Source organism: Aulonocara stuartgranti, assembly GCF_965226115.1.
Source record: "Aulonocara stuartgranti genome assembly, chromosome: 22".
NCBI lineage: Eukaryota > Metazoa > Chordata > Actinopteri > Cichliformes > Cichlidae > Aulonocara > Aulonocara stuartgranti.
The window spans coordinates 14,871,141-14,899,109 of record NC_138957.1 but is presented as its reverse complement, the minus strand read 5'-3'; the positions used below and the strand labels follow the sequence as shown (position 1 = coordinate 14,899,109).

Here is a 27,969-nt window from a genome sequence, read left to right as displayed (position 1 = left end):
TAAATCCTAATCCCAAGCATGCAGTATTTTTACTGAAACACTGTGGAAGTTACCTCTAGCACTGGCAGTTGACTGAGAAAAGTCAAAAAGGTTTAGATACTGCTCCTGGCAGGGCCGTGCAGAGACGTTTAAAGGGGCGGGTGCTCAAAGTTAAAAAGGGGCACATTGAACCAGGCTGAATAACAACATTCATCAAGAATCTAATATGGGATCTGAGACTGTAGACATTAAAAAGTCCATAGGAGAGATGGACAACTCTTGCACTTAATCTATAATAAAATGATGAGAGAAAAATGTTATAGCCCTGCCTTTAGTAGCCTCACACAGCTCCTACTGTTTCCTCCTCATGTCCTTACCAGGCATGTCTGGACAATGTTATATCATGAGTAATTTCTTTTTTTAAAAATCCATCTAAATAAAACACACACATGCACGCACACACAGGGACATTTTAGACCTTCTTCAGAATACTGTATATACTATGGGCATCATGGTGCTGATCCAGAATCCTTACATATTTATTACTAGAGCTACAATAATAAAGCAAAGAGGAGGGGGAAGTAATAAATATGAAATAATGTATTTATGATGATTCCATTTGTTTCACTATCCACTCTGTGCAGGGGCAAAGCTTATTACATTTTTAAACTGTAGAGATACAATAATTTTACTGCTGTAAAATCCAAATTTTGTCTTATTTAAAATATAAATCTGATATAATCTGCTTCTTAATGTATGTTCTTTAAAATACAGCGTGTGTTTTTTAATATATTATAATTATAATAATGCATAATTATGTGGACATGCATATTAGATCGTTTTTAGTGAAATATAATCCCTCCAGAAAGGCAGGAAAAGCCCGGAAACTTACTTTAAAACTAAATATGTTTCTAAATACTTTAAAACTAAATATGTTCCCTAAAACGGTGACAGAGCTACAGACCCATGACAGCCTTACACAGGTAGCCAGCAGCTATGACCAGCCAACCAGCACTACTTGTGCAGTTAATAAAAGGACAGGTAATGTTTGTCGCGCTGTTGCACAGCACGCTCGTTTGTTTCAGTTCGTCAGTTGCAACAAGACAGCTTACCAACATGTACGTAATAAGCTAATACTCCTGTGTGCTATACACTACAGTGTGCGCTGTACACCTACTTACTGGTTTTGTCGCATCAGTCTGTGTCTCTGAGTTAACTTGTGTTTCTCCTGCAGCTCCGGACCGCTAAAAATGCGCGTGCTCTTCGTGAGCTTGTTCCCGGCTCGTAACCAGCGCGTTCTGCCGTCAAGGGCAATCATTGGTTAAATGTGATCATGTGACTGATGCAAGCCAGATCCTTTTATTTAGCAAAACTGTGATTAATAGTTAAATATTATTGTTGAGGAGCACAGACAGGACTCCGCACGCACGCACACACATAAAAAAATAAATAAATAAAATAAAAAAAATTTAAAAGTTGCCTCAACAAAAGGGCACTTTGGGCACTCATCAGGAAAGGGGCGGGTGCTCAAGCCCCTCTAGCCCCCCCCCCCCCCCCCCTGCACGTGCCTGGCTCCTGGTGTTTGCTAGCGATCCACAGTGACTTGAGGCCTGAAACACCCCAATGTTGGCTATGCCAAGCATTACCTGCATAGCCAGGGATGAGCACTAAGCTAATAGCACGCACTGTGTGATGGATTTGATTCTGGACTCAAATTGGCTAACAGGAATAAATGACAAAGACTGGAAGCTATTTTTCTGTTAAACAGTACATGACTTTGGCATGTTGGCACTCATTAAATAACAGACAGTGAATGAATGAAGCAGCAAATGTAATTTAATGATCAGAGAAAAGCATGGACTAACCTTAGATAAGTTAAAGTGCTGATAGCCACAGTTATTCTTGTTGGTTTTAATAGCATTTAGTTGCGTGACTATATGTGAAATTAGGACGTATATAGATTCATTCATGGTTAACAGTGGAATCAGGTTTAGTTTCACAGTGTGAGTTATAAAAGAGGCGTACACATAGTAATGTTGTAATGTTTAAGTGTATGTATGTTGGTCCCTAAATTGATTTGTCTCTTGCATAAATTTGTGAAAATGGCAGGGTGAAGTTAGGTTGCACACAAAGCTGATTGTATGTATAGTTGTTTTAGAAAACATATGAGAATATTTCTCTCTGCAAGCAAACGCTGTGTTTGATAATCAGTGGAGGACGTGGAAATTAAAGAAGTAGCATTCTTTTTATAATACACAGTGGCTTTTATAATCCTGTAGGCTGTTGTGTTATAATCTAGTATAATAAGGAGAATGTAAGTTTAGATGTTTTTTACACAATTCTTTAAAAAAATACAGGTTTCATAATCTTTACTATTTAAATGTATTTGTTTAATTTATTTTCAGAGTCCATTTTCACATAACGGTTTGAGGGATGGTTTAACTAACCATCGAGCAAACTATCTAACAAATCCAGAACTATGTAAGTGGAAGTTCGGGCCCATAATGATTTAGATTAATCACTCCGCATCATCCACAGTTCGGGGCACGGCTGAATTTAGTTCAGCCAAAAGACTCAAATAGAATGAAACCAAGCCAGAGCGAGTGGAGATGCAGCAGATAACCCCCGAAAAGCTAGATGACGTCTAACAATATCAAAGATTCACCAGAACAAGTGCTGATGTTGTGTTGCTACCTCCGAGCAATCCCCAAGTTCACCTTACCCCCTCTTTTTTCCCTTTGTGTCTTCATTTGTCTGCAACTACAGATTTTTAGGAAAATCCAACAAATGTTACACTTACTTGGCCGGTGTGTTATCCCCTCCTCCTCTTCCTGCTTTCATCCCTTTCCTATTCCATGCCTTTTTCATGATGTATTTTTCTTGTCTTGCTGAGTTATGTCTGCTCGCATTGTGACCTTTTGTGTTTTGCCAGAGTCCTCCAACAATAGCATGACAAATAGCTGATAGGAAAGTAGATAGTCTCTCGCTCAGAGGTTTGGACCTGGTTAAAATTACTATCATGTGAAATTATATCTGCCATCTATCCAAATTCCTCCTCTGCAAGTACAAATATGCCTGTATATATGCAGGTCGCATATTCACGACACCTCATTAGATTATGCTATAAAGTAGAGGGGAGGGAAGGGAAAAGGTTGGAAATGTGAGTGTGTGTGTCTATTTGTGCGTGTGTCTGCATAGGTGTATATGCATATATGAATTTACTGCTTTTATTTGTATCTGAATCTCACCTGCCTCTCATGAATTTACTAAAGAATATGCGATTGGCTAGAAAATGATAAATGAACAATTTAGATTTTTCTGGTTATTTATGATTACGTTGCAGTTTTTGAAAATACAGAAAAGAAAAAAGAAAAATTGAGAAAAACTAAACATATAACCTCTGTAGTTTTTTACCACTATTTTATTTTTGTTTTATTTTACAGTAATGGGATTAAAATGTAATTTACATTATTTCTCAGCAAACTATTCAATATTTAATAATAAAAATGACCATTACTTACTTTGACATCACATCATCAAACACCCGCGTAATTAAATGCATGTCACATAATTAGTAAACATACAGTCTTTATAGTTCTGAGGAATAAGCAGCAAATGCATTTAGATGGCTGATACACTTGTAGCATAACAAGTTACCACCTGATATTTGTTTACACCCTGGTTGGACTATCTCGGTGGTCAATAACAAGATGAGATTAGATCTGCGGGTGCAGGTGGAAGTGCAGAGAGAAAGCTTTCCTTTACCCACCTACTCCCCATTGCTTATCAGATGGGCAGAAGGAAAGGCCTTGACATTATCTGAGGAAAAAAAAGGGGGCTGGCTAAGAGCGATATTACCTGGATCAGGCTGAAGATAGAGGTTGAGAATATAGTGGGAGAAAGATCAAACGAGAAAAAAAGCAAACAAAAATGGGCTCATTTTATCCATCAGCACCTTGATAGTCTAAGAAAATGTTATGACACTATAGAAACATCATGTAGCTGGCTGTTTCTGCTGTAAATGCCTACCGTGGATCTCACCCTTTAGTTCTTAAACAATTTAAACAATATCAAACATCAACTTAGTTTTTAAGCTTGCTCTTCATCTGTCATATGATAGCCACAATTGACAGTGATTATTCATGTGAGTTATGCTAGTTTGTAGATTGAGTCCATAAACTATTGAGGTAAACAGTCAAGGATTAGCAATTCCAGAAGCTGTTTACATGGAAGAGTACAGTGATGCGTGTTGAGCTCATACATATTGCTGAATAAATTCAAAGATTATGTTGACAAGTGCTTGGCAATGATAGACATGAATTGTAAGGAAGTGGAAAGAGTTTTTAAAGTGTGTGTGTGTGTGTGTGTGTGTGTGTGTGTGTGTATTTATCTGTAAGTGTACACAAGCGTGCGTCAGTGATATTAATGAGTGTATTCAAAAGATGGATTTAAATCACTGGGGCAGGCAGATAGAAGAGCTTGTCAGCTTGTCAAAAGCGTACAGAAGCAGAGGAGAGAAACAGCGTCACTCAAGCTCCCCGCTCCAACCTCCACCACCCTCCAGAAACAACAATTAAGTGGTTGAGCTGGTAGTGGTAATGCTGTCAGGCAAGTGAGGGTTTCTGTAATGCTACTTAATTAATCTCTGCAAATCAAATCGATGGTAATTTTGTTCGCATAGCAATCGCATTTGGGGTTTCGTGCTGTGAAACGATATCCAGCTTGAGAGCTGAAAGGGCTTGTTTGTCACAGCAATCAAACGAGCTCATCCATATGTTCACAGTGTTTTTGAAGGGGTAGATGGACGATAGAGGCGGCGGTTAGAAAGAGGAGAAGCAAAGGAGCCGAATGAGGAGAGGACACTCAGAAGGAGAAATTAGTTGTGAATATAGGATGCGGTATATTGCCACTGTATATTTCGATCATTTTTATTGTATAGCCCTGAGCGACTGTTAAAACTAGGGAGATATCCTGATGTGAACCGATCAGTCAGAATCAGAAGTGCACAGAAAAAAGACAGTTTGCAATTTTGTGAGTTGTTCATTTGGTTAAAAAAACACAGATGATACTGAAAGAAAAATAAAAACATGGCAATGAAGTGGTAATGGCCAAATTCCTGCAATTTGACTCTGGGATTAGAATATTTATAGTTGGAGAGTAGTTAATAAGTGCTACATGAAGGTACCATGATATGATACCATGCAGACCAAGTGACACATCAACAAACATGCTTTGCTCTTGATAACTGTGATTTTTGTTTTTATGCAGTAGACTTGCTATCTCAGTGGTTTTTGTCTCTTTAATGCATTGGATACATGCTTTCAATGCACGTGCACTTGAATGTGCACATAAAAAGTGACCAAAAATTACTTTATCTCTGTCAGTGAGCACTGGCATCTTAAAAGTAATCACCAGCAACAGAGAACATAATTCTGTGCACAGGATGGAGTATTTACTCTAAAGGAGTATGCTGTGCTTATGCAACAGCATGCAGTGTGTGTTATATCCCGTGTGGTGGTGTTTTTTGTTGTTCTGCCTGTCTTTCTTGGATTTCTGTAGCTCAGGGACACAGCCAATGGTTGTTCTGTCTATAACACCCTAATGTTGTTGATGAATCATAAAGTAACAAGTGCAGCAGAATCCACTATGAAGAAAAACTCAAACAATGACTTCTAAGAATTTTTTTTCTTCTGCTCACCCTCTAAATCTACAAAGAAGTTCGTTGTGTCTTATATATTTTTTCCTTGCCACAGATCAAAAGAAAAATAACTAAAAACAGCACAAACATGAACAAGATTATGCAATTCCAACTTTATTCTTGAAACATCCACCAAGTGGCAATTAGAATATATCTGCAATGCTCTGCGTTAGTCCTACCATACTTTGCTACACAAAGCAAATAATTCTCTCTTCTTCTCATTAATAGTGACCGATTTCACCTCAGTACAGTTTATGGTGACCTAGTGTATCCCTGGGTAGCTATGCCATGGCAGATCAAAGTGGCTCTGGAGCCACACCAGCTTTGTGACAGTTTGAAAAAACAAACAAACAAAGCCCTAAACTCTCATTGCCACCATCTACTAAACCAGCAGTAACTCCAAAAGGTATGTTCCAGAAATCATAGCTGTATGCATGCTTGGGGTCCGGGTGGCCAACACTAAGTCCTGTTGAATTTCCTGGCTAAGGATAAAAGAATAGACACTAAGATTGATTGTTCATGTTGGTAACACCCAATTATGGCACCCTGAGGTCACTGAAACTAATTCTAATTAACTTTGCCAATCTCTGTGCTCGAAAACTGGAACATATGTTCTGGGACCAAAGAAACTAGGCACTAGGCTAGTTTCAGTCATTTTTCAGATTCCAGATTGTTTTTTGTTGCTAAAAATCTCAGGCGCACAATTTCTATTGCAGAAGATTAAATCATTATTAATCAGAATATATTCATTCCCTTATATAAAACGACAAAGGTCTGTGGGACTACCTTCTTGCAGTATTGTCAAAATTACAAAATCCCCATCACAGAGTAATACTGAAAAGCTGATCCATGTATTTGTTACTTCTAGGATGGACTAGAGTCATTACTATCAAGATGTTCTAATTGGTCAATGAAAGCCTCCAGCTGATCCAAAATGCTGCAGTAAGAGAAACATCATAGTATTTCTGTTTACTTTATCTTCAATGGTTCCCTTTGAAATCCATTGAATTTAAAGTGCTTCTCCTTACATACAAAGCCCTTAATGGCCAAGCTCCATCATATCTTAAAGAGTTCATAGACTTATTTGTAGTTCCTAGAATTTCAAAAAATAATAGGATGGAAGTAAGACAAGCCAACTCCCAGTCTTCTTTCCTGTCAGGACTCATTACTAATTTTACAGTTGGACCAGTTCAGTTAGCTGAACAAGCTGATGGTTCACAAAGCCAACAGTGTGAAAAAGCATGCCCGATGTTGCAGTTTTAGACAGAATTGTTGCCAATGCCATACACATCTGGCTGTTTCTTTCTACAGAAATAACCATATTTAGTACTTGACTTTCCAAATGTGTAGATAATGATAGTGACCAGTTTAGTAAATGTTGAGGTTAAGTGCAGTTCATTTTTCACAATAAACTGTAAAAGCATAGAATAGTAGAGTGGAAGCTGGCTTCAACCACAATGTGATGCTGTTCAGCTTGAAATGAATCTTCAATGTTAAAGGAAAGATTGTAGGTAGAGAGTGGACATGGAAAGCGAATGTGCTAGAATAACATGTAACAGGGTCTAGTAAGGCTCGTGGAGCTCATGTAGTTTTCAGTGAGATTGTTAAAAGTCTTTTCTATGCTTTGTTTAAATGGATAGAGATTAAGGATGAATGCTCAGCAGGGGGAAGATAATAAGAATGAGAACACAACGCACTCTGAGAGCAGAGCACTGACCTTGTAGACATGATGGCTAAAATTTGCAAAAGAAGAGGTTTCTCTTTCATTTCACGCTCTGAAGTTGGAAAGAAAGTGGACAGATGACAGAATCACAAAAATGACTATCTCTTAACAACAATAGCTTTTATCAGAGACTCTCTTTGCAAACATACACGCCATACACATATAGCATAAATGTCAGTGAGCAACAGAGGTGAACAGAGAAAGAGGTTGGAAAATATAATCTACTTCAGATTCAGTCCTGTGTGTGTGTGTGTGTGTGTGTGTGTGTGTGTGTGTGTGTGTGTGTGTGTGCACGCACGCACGCGGTGTGCTTTATGTATAATCCTACAAAAATTAAAATGTCACCAAGAGTTTTATTTGAGAGCTTAGTTGGTGTACTGTTCAAGCTGTCAGTGACATAACACAGCCTTTTTATATTTGAGATTTAATAATTAATGTTATTACAAAATCCAAAAAGCTGACTCTTAAGAAGAGCAACTTGAAGGGACCAAACCTTTTAGTAACAAAGCAGTAGAGAATAGTCTAAGATGTCCTGTGTTAATCATCTTTAATATATATATATGTGACAAATGTGACAATGTCAGTACTTTTCCCCACAGAGACTTTCACAGCATATGTGACAATCAAGGACTGCTTTGACTTAAGCTAACAGTATTTGTTTTTACTATCATAAAAACAAAAATTAAAATGAATTTTAAAAATTCCCCTCCTTAAAAAGTCCTCTACCAGAGGCCTGGGACCTCAAGGATCCTGCACAGTATCTTTTCTGTTCCTAGGACAGAGCTCGTCAGGTTCTCATTTGCCTCTGGGATCCCCAGGTACTCGTAGCTGTCCTTGATGTCTGGAATGTTGACTTAGGTTGATGCCCTCAGTTCTGACTACTTTCCCTCTCTTCGTTATCATCCAGCTACACTTCTCCATTCTGATGTCATTGCTGCATATCGATGTCCTGTTCACTCTTGTTCACAGCTCGGCGTCATCCATATAGAGGAGGTGGCTGACAATTGATCCATTCCGTAGTTGGTATCCATAGCCAGTCTTTTTAATGATCTCACTGAGGGGGTTCAGGCCTATGCAGAACAGCAGTGGGGACAGCGCATCTCCTTGGTGATCCCGCACTTGATGGTGACTTGTGCATGTGGCATGGACAGCTTGCTGTACTTCTTGGGCACCTTCTTCATTGCACCTTTCTGCAGTTCTGATTGTTGGTTAACCTCCCTCCATGTTACCTTGATCTTGCCCTTCTCCATGGAGGGTACTGCTCCTTGTGGCTGTTCACCTTGTTGACAAGCATCTCACTGATCACCGCTGCTGTAGTGCAGATCAGCTGGTTAGTCTCAGTAATGCTTGCAGTAGGTATTATCCATAGTACTTATATTTTATATATTTTATATTTCTTATATATTTTTTGTCTAATGTGCTATAACTCAGCTTAATATGCACCCACTAGGTGGAATTCACAAGTGTAAAGTGTTATCTTTTTGTTTATTTCTTCAGCTATTAGCAGCTGGTGGGGATCCTACATGAAGCTCATGGTTCAACAAAAAGACGCATGTCTCTTAAGTGTTAGTATTTGTTCAAACAAACCTACCCAGAATTAACCTTTCACAATATAAAACATAAACATGACTTTTAAAATGTTGTGACCCTTCAACAAGTTACCATCCATGAACTTAATAAATGAAATACTGCATTTATATCATGAACCAATATATAACTAATTCTAGATACATGTATTTTGGCTCCCACATACACAAAAATACCTTGACACCATGGGATCAATAGCATTTCCCTCTATTAGCTGCTTAATTAAGCTTCTGATGGATTGCATTTCAGATCAATAGCTGAATTGGTAGAAAAGACCCCTCACCTCAATTAACATGGGTAAAATCAATAACAGTAAGCCCTGGTCCCTGAATGATAAATAAAGGCAATATATATACCTTGAAGGCACATGTTAGGTAATTTAATGCAAGCATTTTAGTCAAAGGGGTGGTTAAGGGAGCAGTAGGAGGGCAGGAATGACAAGGTTTGGGATAATTATGGTGACTGTTCTCAGCAACAGTGTTAACCTCACAGAGTATGGGCCTAGCTTGGAAGTGCTAAGAGGCTTACCTGCACACGAAACCAGTATCTGTGACATTGCATGTACACACAAATACAAATGAGCAGACCTAAGCCCTTTTTAGCACATGCCCCCCACCCCACTTCAGTCGCCACGCACACATTATGCAGTCACTCTGTGTTTTCTCATTAAGACATATGAAAGGCTTCTAAAGACTCATGGGAAAATTCCATTAGTGCTCTGTCAAGCCTAACCCTTTACTCATGCTCACACCAAGCGCTAAGTGTGTTTGCAATGGTTGTCACTGGACTAAAACACACATTAACATGCCGTAGGTAAAGCCAAAGGGACTTGGAATCAGAAAATGGCTTAAACCGTGGATCAATGCTGCTATGTGACTAAGGAGAATTAACAACCAGCAGCAACAGAAATTGCATAACTAGTTTGATACAAACGTAAGAGAAAGGTAAAGGCCCATGCAGCCACCTTTGAATAAATACGAGAGGACAAACATTTGGTTTACAGATTAAACTATTCCACATGGGCTTCACTGACCTTTAAATAAAACTAAATGAAGTTATGAAGGTGGTGTTATGTTGCCCTCAGTCACCTGAAGTCCGGTTGGCAATCTCCTGGAAACAAGCGTTCTCCAGGGAAACATGTGCATTCCCTTACCAGCTGGCGAGCAGTTGTTGGAAGTTGCTGGCAGTTGCTAGGTAAAATTGGATGCAAAGAGACAAAAACAGATAAATAAAAAAAAACCATATATGTGTTTGTTTGGGTTGCAGCTGTTCTCTGTGATTTCACCTAAACACTCCCAGTAACCTCAAGCAGCAACAAGAAAGATTTTGTGAGATGACAATACAGTTAATTTTTTTTTTTTAAAAAAACCACTGGATTTTAAAAAAAATGTTTTTTTTGTTTTTTTTAATTATTTGTGTCTTTTATTTGCAACATTTTAAGAAAAAATAAAAGTAAACTAAAATTTTATCAGATAATTAATTGATAATATGTAACCTTTGTTACTACCTATTAAAGTCTTCATTTAATATTATGTCTGGACAGATGTAATTATAAACTTTAACTTGACTGAACTAGCAGAGATGGTAACTGTAGCTTTTTTAATTCTCGAGGCTTCGGTGAATGATGAATCAGTTCTGAAACTTTCAGTGCATGCAGTAGTTTTTTCAAATGCATTATGTGAAATTATCCATAATAGAAGACATAGTAGTGCTTCCGTCACCTGCTATAATTTTATTTTTGAACCGCTGAATTCCTATTTTCTAACAACTGCAGGAACACAACAAAGAAAAGAAGACAGGAAATGACGTCCAGGGAGAGGCTTTGATTTTCAATATGTACAGATTGTACGAGCATAAAACAGAAGAGCAGGTCATCAGAGAGGCTCAGACGTGTAGACAGGACAAAAGAGTCAATTAATAAGGCGTTGCAGACTATGCCAGAAGACAAATGAGGCTTGCATATCTAAAAAAAAAAAAAAGAGAGAGAGAGAGAGAGAAAAAAAACACAATACATTTCATTGAACGAGGTCCCAGATATGACAGTTCAGAGGACAGCTCTTACCTAAAACACTTTCTTTAATGGCGTTATCACTGAAGAACAATTGTCCTCCTGACATTGGGGAAAGGTGCTAATGGCTTGCATTCCATTATGGGTAGAGACAGAAAATGAGGCAGATTTTGGCTGGTCCAACTCCAGTAGCAATATGAAAAAGTGAACCGTAATTCATTAGTAAAATAAAGCTTTAAGAATGTGCTTAATTTAAGCTAAAATGAATGTGGGCACAGATGAGTATTCTAAAACTAAAAGTGAAATAGATTAAATTATAAATTATATATTCAATTATTTATGCATTGGTTTGTTGTTGGTCTGCGGCGCTTTAGGCTTGTAGGCATCACACATGATTATTCATTTAGAATTTCAGCATTAATTACTAAGCGATTAAAGGTTCTGGTTTCATCTTTTGATCCAAATATTAGATGAAAGCTCGACAACTGATATAAATAAGATTAAGTAGGGGTGTGAAACGAAAGACTTATGGTTTTACGTCAGTATTAAAATTAAATGAATCATAATGAATTTAGTGTAGAAACATTAAAACTCCACCGTAGAAGTGAAAACGTGATGTAAAGTAGGCAGACTGAAACTTTTCTTTGTCAAAGTTAGTTGTGGTAAAATTATACTGAATCTGTGGAACCCTCAGATAATGAAAACCATAGTTCCAAAAGTTACAGCATCATCATCCACTAAATACAACTAAAGTAAACTATACTTATCAAACTAATTTTAATGTTATAATTTTACTATATTTACTTTTTACAACTTGTAATGCCCCATGAGTTGGTTTCTTGTATTTTTGGATGGCCTCCTATTCCACTAAAATAACAGAAAAAGGTAAACAGATTGTTTGAAGTGAGAATATTGTGTTTGTTTGCATTGCTCTTTCTTTTCCCTTTATTTGTTTTTCTTCAAATGCTTCCTGTCCATTATAGTACGACACGGCAAATCATTTTTATTTTATTTATATACTATCCTTTTTTTCAGCTGACCAGTTAAAATAAGTCTCAAGGAAACTGGCTACTCACAAAGCTGACCTCTTTGTGAACTTTGCAGGATGCCAACTCATAAATACACAGCTTACAGCTACACAGCATAATGCGCCTCCAGCAGGAGAACATTCTCTTCTTCAGTGTGATCACCACATATTGAGCCCTCCATTTAATGTGAGTGAATCAAGCTCTCCTGGGGCTAGATGTATAAATTATATACAGACCTCACACATTCTTGCAAACGTGTGTACACATTTACTATAGAGAAAAGGTGATGTGCAAACAAAAGCCAAAATTTAATACTATGAGCCATTTGCTGCATCATTTTCATATTGATGTTATCATATTATTATTATTATTATATCTGCTATCTGCTATCGTATTGATAACAGATGGCTCACTCATATAGGTAACTGTTAATAGTTAGGTAAATGCTAACTGCTAATAAATGGAAACTAACAGTCAGGTTACCATTTATGGTAACTCTTTAATACTTCAGTCTTGTTGAAGTTTTACTGACCTCACAAAATTTGTCATAAAGACCAGGGTGTAGTTCCTAAAGATGCTTTGACAACATTGTTGCTGCTGTTGATGTGTTCAGCTGCTAGTGGGAGGGGTGGACACTGTTGTTATCAGTACTGTATCAAATAAATGTATCAGTTAGTATCTCAGGATCAATTTATTTGGTTAATCTACTCAAAACTACAAATACTGCCTGCTGTACTTAGTACTAATAGGTACAGCAGGTACTAAAAAAATCTGAAAACTACATTTTCACATTTTTGCTATCAAGAGGTATTCTAAGTATTGACTCTGTCACATCCCTCACAGCAAGAAAGTCCTGGTTTAGAATTCACAGGGTGGTTGGTTGCTTTTGTGAGACGTTTGCATGTTCTTCCTGTGCCCAAGTAGGTTCTAGCTTCCCTGGCAGGTTTCTCTAATGCGTGGATGCATAGATTCACAAGAGAGATGTGACTTTTGAGGATACGTTTAATAAGTACTAACAAATTTGGCTTTGGATGTAGAGTTAAGGGGACGGCTGTGTAAGCTTGAGAACAATCACCTGAAACAAGCCTCTCCTGTGACACAGCAAAAAGCTGTGCGTCTTAAAAATACCCTTCTCTTTGGAGAAGCAATCAAGTTTTTTTTGTTTTTTCTTTCTGAAAGGCTTTGATGAAGGATATAATTCCCTTACACGCACTGAACACTTAATGAATGCGTTTTTACAGCCAGACAATGCTACTTTTTAAATAGTTTGTTGTACTCATTATAGCACACATCTATAATTCAATGTACTTCATAATAGCTTTTCTATACTATTTGCATTATTACCTATGTGGCCCATTAGCTTGACAAGGATTGCAGAACATCAGAGCAGTGGAAATGCAAACAAGCACCGAGCTGTGCAAAGGCAAGTTAAACTTTTCAAAATGCTTTGTTTGTGTTATTACAGTTTTTTACAGTCGCTAACAAGCGCCTACCCATACTTCAGATACCTTTTCTAAACTCTTAACACAGACCCACACCTACAAAACACAATTGGCCAAATGGATAATATCCTTCCCAAAAATACACTTTGTTAAATATATACTAACTCCTCATTTCAAAATTAGAACACATCTTTCTCTGCACACACTAACTGTACAAAAACACTATAAATCTGACTCAAAATGAAATTAGTCTGTCAAAGAATAACACTTGTTTTCACTTCACAAGGTACATGCAGTCAATCAAAGTACACCAGGTTTCAAAATACTGGCTATCATTGACATTACAAAAACTGCATAGACATTTATGTTTCAGTTTCACAGGTATTTGCATGCGAAACATGCAATCCACCATATTGACACCAGAAATGTCTTGGTTGGTAACTGTATGTCCACATGTACAGTAATGTTCACATTCAAAAGCATTCCAGTAAAAAGCAAACAAGTTTTTGTTTCTTTACTGTTTACCACAGGAGGTACAGTAGAAACACGGTATGATAGGACAGAGAAAGTTTTACAGTATTGCTTACAGTGAACAAAATATCCATGAAACACACAAGAGCATTCTGAACAAAAAAACAACAGCAAAAAGCCAAGATAAAAAGGGGGGGAGGGGGAGGGGGGCTATAAAAAGGCAAAAGATTTGCATCTAATCTCTGCGATCTTCAGGGTTAGGCCACATGTTTTCATCAACATCACATCTGATGTTATCCAAGTCGATGCACCTGGGATAAAACCGCCTGGTATGTCGGATCCACCGACATATCATTGCAGAAGCAGAGGTTTTTATACTGTATCTAAGGTTTGGGATATTGTTTTTGCTATTGTGGGATGTTGTGTGTTAACATTCGTAGATACTACAAAAACAGTTCATGATTTTGCTGGGAGGTATAGCTTGTCTGTTAAGAAAATGTAAGCATTGTGGAAATGTGTTCACTGACTGCATATTGGGTGAACACGACATGAAATGTGTGACTGGTATGGCCACAACAGACCGATGCTGTGCTAATTGTGTTTAGAGTTTTGCAAATGTGACAACTGTTTGGACAAACGCTTGTTAGCGACTGTAAAAAACTGTAACATTTTCTTCTACTCTTCTACTTTCTTCTACTCAGCTTTATTAAAGTAAGTAAAACAATACAAAACTGTTAAATACATGTTCACAGTTTTTTTTCAGAAAACATTAATTTGTGTTTGATTATGATACAGTAGCTCAGAAGTACAGAGTTATACACTCTGCAGTTCTCAGTAAATTAGAGCCTAGTTCTTTCCTATAATGCAGAACAGATGAGAACTTCAGTCAGGACCCTACCACCCAGAAAAGCATAGAGGGAACAGCATATGTGACATTAGATGTGTAAGTGATATGATATATGAGTAGTTTATCTAAAATGGAGGTGGGTTGAGTATTGTCCCCCCAGCGGGAATTACCTATTTGATGTGTGGAAGACCATCAGCTGAATCACTGGCTCATATGGGCTGGCAGAGATGCTGGGATTGGACTTGACTCAATGGTCTCCCTGAACTAATGTTGTGCCAGACTTCATAAAAATACACCTCGGAAGAAATTAAAAGTTGATTAAATTGCACATTACTGTTGTATTGTTGTGCTGTTGTATTTTTTTATATTAATGCTTTGCAAAATTTATATTATTAATCATGAAAAGACTTGTGCAATTTTGAAATAGAAAAAAGAAAATCTTGGTTGCAGCATGTTGAAAAAAAAAACATTTTACAAGTTAGATAGTAATGTGTATGAGACATTTGTATGATGTAGCTTGTGACTGCTAATCAGCCAACAATTTGCCTTTGCTATATTTACCTAAAGAGATCTTTAGGTATCTACACCTATGCAGCGTCTATTTACATTTTTACATGTATAACACTTTTATTCATGGAGGTTCATATGTGAAGATAGACACACAAAGACAAGTCAAAAGCAGTTACATAACATTTCCCTTGTCAAAAGATTTAGTCAACAGATCTATCTCACTAGTGTCTGATTTGGTTAGGCAGCCCAGACTGTCAGCTGTTACACAATGAGCTCTGGGCTTCCTAGCCGACAACACTTTTTTATTATTTACCACCACTGTAGAACTGAGCAGTCTAAAATTAGGCATCACAGACAATGTAATGTATCAATTTGAAATGACAGCATAAAATAATTAAGATCAGATTTTTTTATGTGGTTGTGGAAGAGAGAAAGAAAAAAAAAAGCATGCATGAGTTGACATTTGTGCTTGAGGGGTTTTGGGAAGGAATATAATATATTCACAAACACACTTCTGTACCCTGTATGTTTATTCATACATGAGAGACGGCGATCACATCCACATTTATGTGTATTTTTAACACAAGTCTTATGCTGATTGACAACTCTGGCAACTAAAAATTTTAATACAAGAGCTGATCAAAGTAGCAAAGTATGCACTGGCCCTGTGTCTACCCTCGCAAAGACAGACCAGTACTTTAAGTTTCAGCTTATTGTCATACACACAGTAAAGAAACACAATGCAATACAAATATATAACACACACACACGCATATATAATAAAATTTCAGCTCTGCTACCTCTTCTTGCCTTCCTTCTTTTCCCCCCTAATACGTGTCATGCTCTTATTGTAAGAATCATGCATTTGGCAGTGTTGTGCTACTACCACCTGTCCCTGCCACATATATGCAGGCCATCTGTCCATCATCTCTTTTTCCCCCCTTTTTTTTCCCTTATATATGCAGGCCATCTGTCCATCATCTCTAATTAACTAAAGAAAACAGAGCTAGTGATTCATTCTGTGCTGTAGGGTCCTGCTACCTCCAAGAACTCCTCAGGGAACCGCCACCTCTAAAGTAACATGTAAACGGCTTTCTCGTCTCTCTCATATTGAGCTTACAATTAAGCATTTCCTGCAAGCGCTCTGGCTCTAAAATCTGGCCATGCCACATCACATTATGCATGGAGATTGAAACCCCATCCTCTCCTGCTTTGGATAAATTCCGTATCATTGCCTTCTCTTTTACGTTGGCACTGGAGCGTGGATTGCTAATGGCTGCATGTAAACAAAGAGTAGCTGCTTTTCTTCTCTCGAAGTTGTGGTTAGAAAACAGTGCTGCTACACACACAGACACACACGTATTGTGCGTTGGTACACATGTATATGTATATACCTTACATACATCATGATCATATTTAGAACCATTTTTTCTAAGTTATCTTAGAATGTTTTTTGTTAGCGTAACAAATCTACAGTCGCAATTTTATAGAGAGTATTTGAATAGAAACAGGTATAGCAACAGTAGCTCAGTTAGTTATGTGATCGGTCATCATGCTGAGTTACTTAAACAAAAGATTACATCCTCCTCCATCCACAAGAAAAGAAAAAAAAAATCTTAGTTACATGAACGCCTTTGACTATCATTCATTTTATGAAGTTCGTTCGCACTCCATTATCCTGAAAATCTCTGAATTCACTGAAATGTAAAACACTTTGGATAAAAGCATCTTCAGAATCACATATGCAATTCATTTGCTGTAATAATCTCTGTGGTATTTATCAAAATGCCAAACACATCGCCTCGTGGCCAAGGAACTTGGAAACTAAAGACAACAGAATACTTATTGTTCAGTTGTTTTCAAAAGTTTCTTTAAAGTTGAAAGACCACGAGGACCTGCCCTTGTTCCTAAGTTATATTTTGTATATTTTGTTCTCTTCATATTGTTTAAGCTATTTTCTGTTTTATCTAGTACTTTGGGTTTGACTGCTCCTACGTAGTATTGTGCATCTGTGTCTAATTGTGTTCTCTCTGTGTGTGTATGTAAGCAGTGTCCCCTTGTCCCTTTGCCCCATCAAATTTATCTTCATTTTCTGTGACTGACGTTGTCAGTTCTGCTGGTTGTTGCTTTGGTTTGCTCCTTCTGGTTTAGTTTGCCTAATCAGTGTGATCTGCAGCGGTACGAACCTTTCATTTTTTAAGTCATTTAACATTTACCTGAAAGACTAAAAAGACTCTTGAAACGGCAACTTTCACTGTGGGAAAGCCACCTTGCACTTATTTACTACATATAGAAGTTTGTTTAATGGCCAAAACCCACATAAAATTGATCTCTTTTGTATTTTTAATGGTGCAGATAAGCAGACATGCAGTTTCCTGCATTCTCAGAAGGAATAAAAGGTTGTTTTCAGTTCAGATTTAAACCCTTCTTTACCCCTCCTTCAACTCTCCATCACAGCAAACCAATTGCACCTAATGCAGCTTTAGCAACACCTCATAATGGAAACAATTCTTTATTGCAGGCGTGTGCGCGTTTGTGTGTTTGTGTGTCTGGTACTGTGTATTATGTATGACAGTTTTTCCCTAAACACAGATAAAACTGCAATCGTCGCCCAGCAAGGAAGTGGCTGATTTTATGGTATTGGATTTGTTTGCAGGCACGAAAAAAAATAAAATGTGTGAAGACACAGTGTGTGTGTCTCCCAGGGGACCTCCACAGGCCCTAATTGCAGTGGATTGCAACTCGCTGCGGTTACCATCGGTTGCAATCTTTCAGAACCCTCATTTTCATTGGTTTGCATCTCCATGTGGCAAGCATAAGTGCATTTTATCTGATTCAACAGTAATTCTTAACTGCTTAGACACACTCACTAAAGACCTGACACTATAGCGCATTTGTTCAGTTTGGTCTGTTTTTGAAAAAGCGATGCTTACCTGTATGTGGAGACCTTCACAATGCCTCATCCTGCAGAGACTGCATCTTGATCAATATGACACCATAACTGTAGTGAACCTTGGACCACGCTGTATTCTTCTGCTTTGTGGCACACACACTCACTCTGCTGAAACAGAAGCATTAACAGGCTCGCAGTGTTTGTCCTTGACAGTAGAAAATCTTGACTGAGGGATCAGTTCATTATGTAACATTTTTATGAAATATTCTGGTACCTTTTCCTTAGCTCAAACAGCAGTATTATGGTCAAAGATGATGAATGGCTTTACAAATCTTTTCAGAGCTACCCACTCATTACTAACAGATGCATTAAAAAGGAACATAACACCAAACTGAGAATGTTGTTTGTCCTTTGCTAGCTGCTTGTCTTCCACAACACCAAAACTAGTGTAGTGAAAACAGCTTTAGTACATCCATGCATTACTGAACTATGGAATCAACATGTTGTTAGCATATTTTTTATCTCTTGGCCCTAAATGACAGTCTTGGAAAAGGTTTTTGGAAAAAGTATAACATTTAAAATCAGAGTTTCTCACCAGCATTCATAATATGCTTTTCAAGAACAGTTTCCTTTTATTACAAAACTGATTACTAATATAACACTGTGAACATTATTGGTATTTATCAGTATTGACATTTAACAGTAGTATATCATCAGTCTCACAAAATTAGCCTTGAAAATTTCACATCACACAGTTTTTACATCTGTATTGGAGTCTGGGGGCTCTGCTTTGTTTCTCGGCACATTATACTCGGCAAGTGCCAATCAATAAGACAGCATGAAACTGAGGGCAGGAAATTGAATTGCAGCTGTGGATTTGAATGTGTGTTTGGCCTCCTCGTGCACAATACGAACAAAGAATGGGACCTACTTGTAAAAACACTGCTCTATATGCAGTGCTGGTCAAAACCTCATCAGTTCTTTAAAAGCAAATCTGGCAGTCAGCAGTGTTAAGGATTTGAAAAGGGATGTGCTATGGAAAGTAAAGAAATGTGATACTTTTTTTTTTGCCTTAGACACAGCAAACAGAAAACAGATCCAGAATTCACTTTAAAAGGGTGTGGTAGAAAATCCCATCTAATGACAGAAAGTGCACTAAATTACAGATTCAGATAGTTTGTGTTTTCAGCTATGCTCTTGTTTCCTCTGTCAGTCAAGAACAAGAAACTGAAGCTAAAATTTGCCCATGCTCAACAAAATCGGATGTTGCCTGGTTTGTTCTAAGTCTTGGTTTTTCTTGCAACATTTCAGAACTGGGGATAATCAACATGAGACATGGATCCATATTATTTTGAATGACTGGTTCAGAATGGAAGTGGTGGTTTAATGATCTCGAGGATATTTTCTTGGCACACTTTGAATACACTTAGTACCAAATGAGCAGTTGACCATGTCCATCCCTTTGTGACCACAGAGTACCCATCTTCTGATGGTTGCTTCCTGCAGGCTAACATGCTGCGTTACAAAACTCAAATCCTCTAAAGCTATTTTTTTGAACAAGTTCGAACATGATAGTGAGTTCATTTTACTGAAATGACCTGTGCAGTCACCAGATCTCCATCCAAATGATCACCTTTGGAATTGGGTGGAATGGGACAGTTACATCATTGATTAGCAGCCAAAATGTGCAGCAACTATGTGGTACTATCATATCATTCAGTGTTCGCTTTCCTGTAATCGCATGACATTATCAGTATTGCAGTAATGTCATGCATTACTGTACTAAATTCAATAATTACATTTATGTTGTGACTTGCATTGCAAAGTTTCTGCAGTAATCTGCACATTGTGGAGAGAAAGAGGGAAAAAAATGCAACAGCGAAACACTGCTAACAAAACTTTGGCCTTATCCAAGTGACTTCTGTTTAGGCATTTTATAGCTTTCAGCTTTCCTACTTTCCTTTGCATCCAGACAAATCTCTGTGCATTACATCATGCCTGCCAGAAGAAGTGAGCCACGGGCAAACACTTGCTCCTGGGTTTTCATTCCAGCTATTCAACTGCTTCGGACCTCATTTACTTGGGCTCCGCTGCTGACAGCCTCTGCGTGCCTGCCTACAGAAACCCTTCCCCATGCTCATTCCAACAGTGTAACAAGTAAGCTCTACTCCCAACACTTGCCTCATTCAGTATTAGTTCTCCAGACCAGCTTGGTCTAACATTTGCTCTCCCTTCTTCCAGCAGATCGCCCTTTGTTGCTTTCACCATTTTAACTGTAAATGAGTTCTTTCACTGTCTTTCAGTTGTTTGGGTCTGCTCTTTTGGGTCAATTCTTGGCCTCTTATGACAGTAATATACTGCATTACTTTAAATGTACTGTGAAACGCATTACTTTTTTGAGTAAAACTCTCTGAGACATGTTTCCAACAACTTATGTCATGAATAATTAAGGCATTTCTAAAAGGCAAAATGGGGTTCAACTTGGGACTACCAAGGTGTACCTAATAAAATGTCTGGTGAGTTGTTTTGGGACCGATATTTTTCTAACATATTACAAGACAAACAAATCAATATATTGCTCTATAGTTGTCTAAACATGTGCATGTCTGCATTTACTGCAAAATACAGTTCTGTCCTGTACTTAATGTAAACACTTTCTGTGGTTAAAAGCAGATTTAATAGAATTTACATAATGCAAATATCAGCATCTGGACGTATGCTGTGTGTATTGTGTGTATGTGTGTGCAACATTTCACTTACCTGCCATTGTGCTCAAGGTTAATGTATACAGAGATAATGGAGAAGATTTTCTGGAAAGCATCCCTGTGTCTGTCGGGAAAGCGCGACTACATTGCATTAAGGAGCTCATCAGCATGATGGAACAAGCTCCTTAACATCTCTTTACAACATGTACGTACCTACACACACAACACTACCTTTTAACAGGTTGACAGCGCTGTGCTCACACACTTACAGGCTTTCACTCTGCACTTCACCACCCACAGTACCCGTAACCCCACAGGTTCAATCCTATGTAGCACAGTTAACCTCAGATATTCTGAAACATGAGTGCCGCATACAGAATGCAGGAATGGCTGTGTCATCATTATCTGTTTTATCTGCTTTTAAGTATAGTGCCATTGAATGATACTTACTGTGAACATACAAATATTAAGCACTATATCTCATCTCCATAACACAAATAGCATATTAACAAAGAAAGACTGATTTATTTTTTATTTTATTTTAAATGATCACACACAATGATTTTGTATTTCATCTTTATTTTGTTTTGTTTTTTGGTATTTTTTTAGTTGTCTTTGATGTCCAGATAACTCGGTATTGTTTCCTCTTATTTGCTGAAAGCTGTTTCCACAGTGAAGGGCACATGGCCATTCTCTACCATGAGCATGCCCTGGGCAGTAAAATGGATATGCCAGTGGCCATCATTGCCCCCAGTTGCCCCTGAGGTCCTGCCCACTCCAGGGAGTTACTGGGTTGTCTGTGTGTCCATATGAGCAGATGGAGAATATATGAGAAGGCAAAGGGTAGGCAGAGAATGCTTGCACTGCATATTCTAAGTGCATAGCCAGTGCTAAGAGGAGAAATGACAAAGGAGAGAAAAAAACAGAAACAGGAACAAAGTGTGAGAGTCAAAAGAATAGAGACAGAGAGGTCCCATGCTTTATCTATTCATATACTTTTAAGTAGACTGTATATATCAAGGGATAGCTACTGATCATGATTGGATGGCCGCTCAGATGGATCATCGTTTCCTGGGATTTAAGGCCTCTCTCCCTCCACCGTCCCCCCTTGCTCTCCCATCCGTGAGGAATCTGAATTGTCTCCTAACCAAAAAGCATGCAGCTCATTTTTCAACGCCAATATCCCTTTACAGCAAAGTTTCAAGGGAACCCTCTCACGCTTGTTCCATATTAGATGACACTCTTAATCCAATTTGGTTGAAAGCGTGTTCTTTTTCCTTTTTCTGCATCTGCCCCCCACCTCCACCCCCTTCCATTAATAGCATGTGTAATAGCCTGCGTGCATGGCTGTGCACGGAGGACAGCATTTCACATGTGCAAATTTGTGTGGGCATGGTGAGTTGTGTGGGTGTGTGTCATGTCTCTGCAGTGATTAGCTTAGGCTGCTGGGTCTCTCAGGACTTGTGCTACGCTGTGTGTTCTGCTTGCCAAGCACAGTTAAGACTACACTCAAACTCCCAGCACTGTGCCATGGTGGGGAAAAAATGAGTTTTTCTCTGTTGATTTGTTGTGAAAGGGGAGAAAACACACATAGACATACAGACAGCCACACTGCCTTAAGAAAAAAAAACTCTTAAGGCCATCCACACTAAGTATACACCGGCAGCAATCTCTCATGGTCAGCTTTGAGTCATTTACAGACACTAGGTGAGGTGAAATCCAAAAGAAATAAATACACATAGCTCATATGTATGATGAGCTTTATGGTACTTTATAGGCATTGGTTTGAGAAATTACCAAATGACATCTCCCGAAAAACCATTGTGATAGTTGTAAATTAAATGGTATAAGGCTTCATGATCCAAACTCTGTCTCAGCAAGAACTCAATTATAAACAAGACCTTTTTTTCTGATTAAATGAGTGACATCTGACATTTCTGTGTAAATCACTGATAGGGTGTCACCGAGGTGGTCTGCTTGTTTTGATTAGTCTCCTTCCTCTCGCAGCATTTAAGGGCCCTCCAGATTTTCAAGCGGATCTCCTTTGTTACCCAAGGAATTAAAAATAGAAAAAAGAAAGAAAGGAAAACAACAAAGTGCAGCACACTGCTATCTGACTGGAATTAAATATTTTCTGTCTGTATGAAGCTGAGTGAATATTTGTATATCCACTGGCCCGCTTTAGGTTCCAATGTTTGGACGCGCTCTAATCGGGCTCATAGAATTAAGTCTTTTTTTAGGAGAAAAAAGGAAAAGTTACTAAAATGAGTCAACAAAAATACTTGCTCATTTTACCGGGTTTCACTCAGAGCTTTGTCTATAGTGGAGAAAAGGAGGATATTGCTTGTGAACGCTACACCCTGACTAAATTGATTTTGGTTTGGGGTGAAGGTTTTATCAAAGCTTCAAATCCTCAGAGAAAAGGATAAGTCTAATCAGAATGTTTTTCTGTCGGGATTAGTGGTTGCGAGCCTCTCCTTCTGCCTCCCGTTCTTTTAATCTAGCTTCTTCATGTACATATGTTTTACTTTGCTCTTGTGCATTTTTCCTTATTGGCCTTTTAAAAACAATATATATATAAAACGTTTGTCCTTTAAACACAGAATGTCACCAAGTGATTGGTGGTTTTTGACTTGCTCTGTTTTTTAGCTTCAGTCTCTGAATTTTATGGTATTTTTTGCATATTTGAACACTCCTCCTTTTTCTTATGCCAGCTCATTTTCTGCCCTTTAGCCCGTCTCACCCCTGCGACACATATTTTTCGGTCTGCGTGTGGATAATTCATCCATTATCCTGTGTGGTTTTCTCTCCATTATATCCACTCTTATCTGTTTTGTCATGTGCCCTCTTATTTCTCTTGGTCGCTAACTAGGGCCTGAGTAGCCTGTATGGGCAATGATCATTTGGATGTAATAATGTCTTTCTAACAAGCAAGAAACAAGCTCTTTATGGGGGCTGATAATAAGATCATGGTGCCCAAGTCACAATGGTTACTCTATAGTCTGTCATTTTAAAACGCTTGGTTTTATAGAGAGTAGCATTGCTTTGGTGGAATGTGCAAATTGTTAGTTTTAGATTACATTTTTTTTTTCTTTTAAACAAACCCAACACAAAGCCCTTTGTGTAATCACAACATCTAGTCCTGAAAAAATAGTAATTATATGCTAATAAATCATAGTTATTGCATGTTTCTTTCTAATAGTTTTGGTGATTGGGTAAAACTTGCTATGAGATGTGGAAGGTTGTAATTATCTTTTAATGTACATATCATCCTTTTAGATTAACCAAATAAAAATCCTGAATAGCAAATTATGCTCATTGGCCACTTTGTTAGTAACACCTGTTAACCTGCTTGTAAACACAAATATCTAATCAGCCAGTCGCATGCATGCAATTCAATGCATTTATGCATGTAGACATGGCCAAGAGGACCCGCTGGAAATCAAACCAAGCATCATAAAAGCATAGAAGGGTTGTCTTATCTTCTTCATCTCTAGTGTTGATAGGAAACGGGTGGAAAAAGAGAAAATATCTAGTGAGCAGCACTTTTCTGAGGGCTGGTGATGCCAAAGGTCAGAAGAAAATGGCCAACTGCTTTGAGCTGATAAGAAGCCAAGAACAACTCAAATAACCACTTACTATATTACAAGCAAGCTATGCGGAAAAGCATCTATGAATACACAGCATGTCAAACCTATAAGCCAATGAAGTAGCAGATGACGACTACACAGGGTGTCACTCCTGTCAGTTAAGAACAGGAAACTGAGTCTACATTTCACACAGGCTCGTCAAAGTGGAATGCAGAGGACTTGTTTGATGAGATGTGACTTCTTCTGCAACATTTGGATGGTAGGACCAAATTGTAAATGTCATGAAAACATAGATCCAGTGTACATGACTACAGTGTACCACCAATCTTCTAATGGCTGCTTCCAGCAGGATAACGTGCCATGTCACAAAGCTCATGTCAACTCACACTGCTTTCTTGAACATGGCAATGAGTACACTGCACTCAAATGGCCTCCACAGTCGCCAGATCCCAATCCCGTAGAGCACTTTTGGGATGTGGAAGAATGGGAGATTGCATCACTGATGTGCAGTCAAAAAATCAGCAGCAACTGCATGCTGTCATGTCAATGTTTGGAATATCATGGAATGTTTCCAGCTCCACAAAGTATTAAGGCATTACGGCAGGTCTAAAGCCAAAAGGGTACCAGCGAAGTGTATCCAATAAAGTAGCCAATGAGTGTTCATGCATCATATTGAGGAGAGATCTGATTTTGCCAACACAATGTAGTGCAATATTTTCATGTATTTCAAAACGCTGCAATAATTCATCATACCTTTTCAAAAACCATATTTCTCTTTTTGAAAAAAATAAAATCAGTTTTTTGATGAAAACAAAGGTGACCAACCACGTAACATACTTGTATGGTAGCTTCTTTGTTTATTTGTTGTTAAATAAATAAATAAAACAAGATACTAAATTCCTTTGCCCAATGTGTTGTGTGAAAACATCAACACATTTTCATTTCGTAAAGAATGAAGCACAGCAGTGTTGAACATGGAGCCACCAGAAGGAGGAAAAGACCTCAGACGACGCTTGTGGATGTAACGGAGGAGGACACGCAGAGGGTTGGTGTGTCAGAGGAGGATGCAAGGGATAGGGTGAGATGGAGGCAGATGATCTGCTGTACCGACCCCATTAAAAGGAGCAGCTGAAAGAAAAAGAAGACGACTGAATGAAGCAAAAGTAACTAGTGCTGATATTAAGTACAGAAAACTGATACTCTTGCAACAGTAGCTCTTGCTTTATAGAGTGACTGAAAGCTACTTGTGGCATTTGGCTGACATGACAATGTCTGTATCCAACTTTGTTTTCATGGTTTTATTGCTGATGCGGAAAAAGCAGTTGTGTATTTTATGTGTTAGGCAGTATAAGGTATTTAATTTATAAACCAAGGCCATGGCAATGAAGAGAAAAAAATATAACCTTACAAATGGTTCTAGGCTATAGGATAATCAGCAAAGGGCTGTTTTCATACTACATTATGATGCACAGCATATACCTTTGCCCATCTGCTTGTTAATAAGATTCCAGACACATCTAAAATAAGTTGATACATTCTCATCTTAAGGTAAACCATATTTAATGTAATTTAATTTCAGCAACAGTTTGACGACGTGGCTATCGGATTGATTCAGTGAAGTATGAGCAGGAAATATGTTTATTGCACACCAGCTTTTGATGAAAATAATCTCAAAGAAAAATTTATAATGGCGTTCATTATGCCAGGTGAACAACTCGAGGTTGTCAGTTTTTTTTCTGTGCTGTCAAAGAATGAAGAATGATAGAAGCACCTGCAGAGTCGATAAAGTAACATTTTACTACAGCCCTGAAGAAAACAATCTTCGGTCTGAGTAATGAAGCACTGACATATCAAATCAATTTAGGTGAAAAATTGTTGCAGTTGTTATCATGTAATAATCACAAACTATTGCACAAAACATATTTATCAGGTACGACAGCACCAAAGATTTACATTCCTACCCATCACCCTACTGGCATACAATAATCCAGAAAATCGGATTATTATACAATCCAATTATGGTTCATAATCTGAGCCTAGAAAGACTTTATTGGCCTTTGTGTTGTGTGGCTGCAAGATGGTTTAGTTAATACTAAGCTTTACAACTGTTCTCTCTCTCTCTCTCTCTCTCTCTCCCACTCTGTGTATATATTGCACTGCTGTTCAGTCCTCAAAAAAAAAAAAAAAAGAATAATAAAAAATAAATAATGAATAATGATAATATTCATATTTACTGGCCAATCAGTCCAAGCCTTGCTTGCCACAGTGTCTCTTTGAACAACAAAATACATGGCCATCCACACTGATCATTAGAAGTAAATAGTTCTGATAACAAATAATTATGCATAGGATTTTTTCACATCCTCAAAACTTCAAAAGAGATGCCAGGACTACATCTGATGTGATCTAAACACAAAAAACAAAGAAAATGTACAAAAGCAATGGTAAACAGATTCATACAAGCATCTCCTTCTAGAAGCTTCTTGTGTCTGTACTTAAGATGTGATTCTTGAAGGTGTGCGCTCCTCGTCACATTCACAGAGATGACATATCAAAGGTTCAAATCATCCCACTTCAACACAAACCACTGGAAGATGTTAACACACCTTCTACTTATTTATCTCAGAAAAAATATCCATTAGCACCAAGCATGTATCCTTAATATAGATCTAAACTACATGACCGTTAGCTGGTACATTTAGAGATGGAGGATGAAAAAAGACATCTTTACAGTTTTATGAAAAGATTTTTTTCAGAAGTATGATACAGAAAACTTCTTTTCTGTTGTGCTATCTTAGGAATTAATTAGTAACCAAAATGTTCAAGTCTTGCATGTGTATCCACCATTACTGCAGTGAAAATTCCCTGAAATAAATACTGTTCACTTTACTGCTTGCTGTATACAGACTGCAGAATCGCCTTGGAGACCCCAGCAACTTGGAGGCTCTGTGCCCCACTGGCCTCTGATAGATTCCCAGCGCGCAAGTCTCTGCCTCATCTTCTCTTCATTACTTCTTCTCATCTCTTGTGCTTTCCTTAATCAGAGAGGAAACTGAAGTCCACATAAATATGTGTGATTCACGTAAAGAGTCATTTTTGTTAACTGGTGCTTTAAAAGGTTTCTGATCCGAATCAAAAAGTCTGTTATTAACAGATATGTTAATAAATGCACAGTGAAACACTACTGGAAGCATGATTGAGAAAAGGATAGATCATAGAAAAAAACAGCCACCCACACACTTGTAGTATCCAGCTATTCCAATTAAATTGTTGTGAAGTTCAAGGCTTCTGCTTTATTATGTGTGCTTGTTGTTTATATTTCGGGCTGTGACACTGAATGTGGTATCATTAGTGCCGTCTCCCGTTAGCCACTCCTCATTCCCTTTGTTTCTTTTCATCAGTCCTTGTTTCTCTTGTGTTTTCCTTCCTCTTTTTCTGACTTTACTTTCATCTCAGATCAGAGCAACAAAGTCATAGTTTTCAACCTC

At 38.0% G+C, this 27,969-nt stretch overlaps 1 long non-coding RNA gene across 1 annotated transcript in view; it reads left to right on the top strand.

Annotated features, from left to right (window-relative positions):
- LOC309699313 overlaps nt 1–27,768 on the top strand; it is a 68,167-nt gene extending 40,399 nt beyond the window's left edge. The window contains exons 2-3 of the long non-coding RNA XR_014274302.1: nt 25,433–25,644; nt 27,388–27,768. This is a non-coding gene — a long non-coding RNA (uncharacterized lncRNA). The remainder of the gene's footprint in view (nt 1–25,432; nt 25,645–27,387) is intronic.
- The last annotated feature ends 201 nt before the right edge of the window (nt 27,769–27,969 follow it).